This window comes from Pelodiscus sinensis, chromosome 2 (assembly GCF_052426305.1).
Source record: "Pelodiscus sinensis isolate ZL-2025 chromosome 2, ASM5242630v1, whole genome shotgun sequence".
Classification (NCBI taxonomy): domain Eukaryota; kingdom Metazoa; phylum Chordata; order Testudines; family Trionychidae; genus Pelodiscus; species Pelodiscus sinensis.
The window spans coordinates 36,313,971-36,319,153 of NC_143053.1; positions in this window are offsets into that span (position 1 = coordinate 36,313,971).

The window sequence follows — 5,183 nt, forward strand, 5'->3', positions numbered from 1 at the left end:
TCTACTGTCTCTGAAGTCGTCGTTTTAGATTAATAGGGGGAAGCTGGGCCTTCTTATCTTGACTCAAGTTAGGAAACAGAACATGCACTCCTCGCGTTTTCTCTGAATTATTCTGTTGTGTGGGGCAGTGGTAGCTCTCTGTGCAACTAACAAAGGGTTTTGTCCCTAATACTTGTGGATGTCCCAAAAGCCGTCCAGAACTGTAGACACCCACTCCCAAGGGATGAAGTTTCTTGGCAATCTACCAAGAGCTGAGGGGAAACCTGTCCAAAGAGAAGTCCAAACATGTCCTTCCACCCCCTAGTGCCACAGAGCCCCACCCTCTGTGGTGTTTTGGGCCATGAAGAGAATGCAGTATGTTACCTACCAGCCCTGTGCTTTTGGGAGCCAGGGAGTGACATTCATGGAAAACCATTCCCCTCCCTCAGGCCTCTGCTAGAATCAAAGACAAAGCAATGAAAAGGCTGGGGAAGACACACCTAAACTGCTTCAGACCAGGGTGATATAATTAAGGAAACACCCCAGCCTCATTTGCATTAAAGATGGAACAGAGGGACATCTCATTAGCATACAGAATGGAGAGCAGCTCTTCCAAGACAGGAACCGCAGTGAACTATGGGACACTGAAAGCAGAGAAGCACTGCCTGATGGGAAATCCCTGCTCCAGATGCTAATGAACCTAAGCCTGCTCACACCCAAATTAGTCATTATCAGACCAATTCTAGTAACGATCCTATTGACATCTAAAATACTGAAACTGCCTAGTTGCATTGTGAGCTTGTTCAAGGAACATCACCCATAACCAGGGGTGATCAGTCTCTATTGTCTCTCCTCTTTCTCTTTGAACTATCCCTATAAAAACTCCTATCCTTGTCCCAAGAAAACTGTTCTGATACCTGGACTTAAACTGCATCAGTTCCATTGAGACTTTTCATCTCCTGTCTGATTGTGCTGGAGGCTCTGTCCTGCTTCTCTCCTGCCCTCTGGACCCCCGGCTACAATCATCATCTGGGAACCCCGTGGAGTGGTGAGGTCTCTCTCTCTCTCTCTCTCTCAACTATCTCTCTAAGCATAGCCTCCTGACCCTGCCCTGTGTAAACTGTTATATGGTTACCTAACATTTGTAATCAGTTTCAATTTAGATTTAATATTGTAATTGTTAGATTTAATATTGTCACTTTTTTATATCTATTCACTACTCAGAAATAAATCACTTTCATTGTTAAACTGGTTGCTTCTCTCTCTTTCGCTCACTCTTCCTTAAGGGGTGTTGTTTTGGCTTCCCCATTCGCTCTGCAACAATGCTTCTTGTACCCAAGCAAAAGATCCCTGTAGTGCCCAAAATCCTGTGGGGTTTGCTCATCGTGTGTGTTGGGGACTTTAACCCGGACGGCCTTTGTTTGTTGTTTGACCGCAAAGAGACAGGCAACACCAGCAAGATCCAATTACAAGCTTTTTATTGAATAGTGCGCACTACAATAGGGAGCAGCCCGTTTCCCAAGTGAACCAGCCACGATTTTAGTAACAAGTAAGATTATATAGACAGTTTCGTCGCGTTATAAAACATTTGCCCAAGCATTTTAGCCCCCCCTTAATTAGTTAGAAGCTTTTAGTGTTAATGTGTATACTTTATGGCCTTAAGCAATTTATAATACGTCAACAGCTTTTTTTATCAGCTTAGAAGGCAAGTACCAAACAACAAGGAGACAGGGAGTTAAAACAACAGAGGGCAGAGACAGTTCGTTAAGATTAGGGTGAGAACAGAAACAGGGAGTTACCTTATTAGTTTTTAAACTAGCTGTTCCCATTACAGGCGCAGCCTTTTACTTACTTTATTTTGCAACTTAAGCAAGTACGTAGGGATTGCCCCTTGCTTGAGCCATATTTTTAGTTTTGCTTAGGGACTACCCAGAAACCTTTGTTAACCTTTTTCCTTGATCTGTTTTAACATAACTGCACTGGGCCCAATTTTTTAGGGCCTAACAGTCCCCCCTTTGTCCCTAGAGTACCACAAAGGGACTTTTGGGACATACTGCAACAATTACTACTTGATGGAGCACATTTTAGTGCCTATTTAACATTTACAATGGATTATGGCATAAAAAAACTACCAAGCTACAAATAATAACAGCACTACGAAGTAAGTTATGGAGCCAACCACTTATATTTGGAAACCAGCTAAACAGGTTACTTTACCAGGAATTCTTTTTTTTTTTTTTTTAATGGTTTTTTGCTACCTGCATAAGATGGTTTGCTTTGTTCTAAGTGGCATTATAAACACCAGGAATATACACACAACACTTTTGTTTAATTAAGGCACATGTTCCTTCTTGAGAGACCAAGAGAATATTTAATGCCAAGCGATTTTGAAGAACCATTTGCCTTATTTTTTTTTTTGCTTAGTTGCCAAGTCCATTAAGGCAGTGGCATTTGCCATTATTTTTAAGACTTTTTGGAGTTTTATTATTTTTTTTAATTGATAAGTGGCCTCTCCACAGGCAAAGGGAAACCTTGCACAAGCACCTGTTTAATTGTTTACAGCCTGCTAAGTAAGAGGACGAGTTTTTTTAACATTTGTTTTAGCGTTTTTTACATTTTTAATTTTTTTACTGGGAAGATGGGGGCTACAGGTAGCTTTAGCTAGGCTAAGTAGCAGGATTTGCTTCACAAGGGAGGAAGAATTAAGTATGCCTTGTTACCACAAACCCAACATGACGTATTATGTAATTTTGGCATTTGAGCTTTTAGCTTATGTGCAAGATGAATAAAGGTGTTAGAGCTGTTAGTTTTTACAGCCTTTACATTCCATACCACTAAAAGAGAAAGATGATAAATAATAAAAGTAAAAACATAAGAACCCAGGCCAGAAACGAGGCCTTTCTTTCGGGAAAGGACACCACCAGTTTAAGGTTTCCTTAGTCGAAGTTAAAGCTTTAGGTTGCCCAAAGGGGTAGCAGTTCACTTTTTCTGGGCACAGATGTCGTTTGCTTCTGGTTTACCCGGTTTGCGGTGGGGTGAACGTGCTTGGCTCCCTTGAAGTTCGATGTCGTTTGCTTTTGGGCCTGGATTGCTGGTACCAGGCCTGCGCTGATTTCCGTTTACTTCTGGACCTAGGTTTCTGGTACCAGGTCTGCAGTGCTCCTTGTTGGGGCCAACCTGTGTAGGCACTGGAACCGGTTTGCGGTGGGAGGCATGAATCCAGGTGGGCAATTTTTCGCACTTTACAGCAGGATGAGTGGTCAGAAGGACTTGGTAGGGACCCTTTTACGTGGGTTCCAGGGCAGTTTTTCGCTGGTGAACTTTCACGCAAACCCAATCTCCTGGTTGTAGTTTATGGCATGGCACAGTTAGGGCTTTCTGGAAGGCGTTCTTAACCTGAGAATGATAAGACTGTACACACCTTATAAGTTCCTGACAATACTTGACTGTTTTTTTTAATAAGTGTGGCACCAGCCAGGTCAATTTTTTTTTTTTGGCTGCTTAACAATTTTATAGGTCGGCCACATGCAATTTTATGTGGACTGAATTCAGTTTTTTAATTAGGAGTTACTTTTATGCTTATTAGGGCAATTGGGAGTGCTTTTACCCATGTTAAGCCAGAGTCTTTACATATTTTTGCAAGTTTGTTCTTTAAAATCCCGTTTCATTTCTCTCCTGCTTTTGCGCTCTCCAGGTGTTGCGCGCAGTGCAGTGCTTGTTTGATAGAGTAGTACTTTTTCCAGTTTTTTTAAACAATTTGTCCAGTAAAGTGGGTACTTTATCACTGGAGATCACAAAGTGTATTCCTCATAATGGGATGTAATGATTTAGAAGTTTTTTTGCCACTGTGATGGCATTAGCTTTTCTGCAGGGAATAAGCTTTTACCTATCCCAAAAACAAGCAAACAATAACCAACACATATTTAAAAGATTGACATTTAGGCAATTGAATAAAGTCCATTTGTAAATTCAGCCATGGTTCTAAAGGTGGAGGTTTGGTTGCCGGAACTGTCTTTACAGGTTTACTTACATTGTGGGCTTGGCAGACAGGGCAAGCCAGACTATAATCTTTGGCTGCCTGGGAGCAAACCAATTTTGTTTTACCTTTGTCAACATGCGACAATCCATGGAGCACGGAGGCAAGGTGAGGTAGCAAGACCACTGGGGCAACAACGTGTCCATCAGAGCTGCACCAGTAGTGCTTTGGGTGCAAGGTGCACCCTGCCAGTCTCCACTTCTGCTTTCCCGATTTCATAGAATCATAGGACTGGAAGGGACCTCAAGAGGTCATCGAGTCCAGCCCCCCGCCCTCAAGGCAGGACCAAGCTCCGTCTACACCATCCCTGACAGATGTCTATCTAACCTGTTCTTAAATATCTCCAGAGAGGGAGATTCCACCACCTCCCTTGGCAATTTATTCCAATATTTTGGGGCTTGGTCTTGCAGGAGGGCCAGTTCCAAAAGAGATGGCAAAGGAGCTGGCGATCGTAGGAGAGAAGGGAAAAAACAGCAGATACAGGAGCAGATTCTGCTACATTCCAGACAGTACAAACTGCATAGTCTGATACTAAAACTTCACTAGAATTATAAAGGCAAAAACCTATCTGTGTAAAGCACAAAGTTAAAATTATTTAAGGGATTTAAATTATTCTTCCATTAAAACAACAATATTGTACGCACAACAATGTTTGAAATACATATATCACAATTAGGACACACAAGACAAATTTGGATAGAACACAGAACACAAACGTATGTTATGACACAGAACCATGGTTTTTTTTAGTTACTTTTTAGCTAATATTAGTGCTTTTTGATGATCTGAAAGACAAAGAAACATTTCTAATGGTATGCTTTGTTTTTTACACCAGCTTCAGAGGGTTTGAATAAATTACTTTATTGTTCAATTATTAAGTTAAAGATGACATGTCTTAGTTTCCCTTTTGTACTGCAGACCAGGTTTTTTTTTTCTTTAATGTGTGAAGCTTCAAATAATTGACTGCCACAGAAACTTTTTCTTAGAACAAGGCCTTAGCTAGTTACTATTTCAGCAAGCAAAAAGGTTTTCTTTTCCTAAAAAGAATCATATACAATGTTACAGGCTTACTTGTGGGGGACAGTGTCCCCCCCCTTTCCAGAACAGACAGGCAGTTTGCAGACACACACAACCTTGGATCTGAAAGCAAGCCAAAAATGCTATCAAC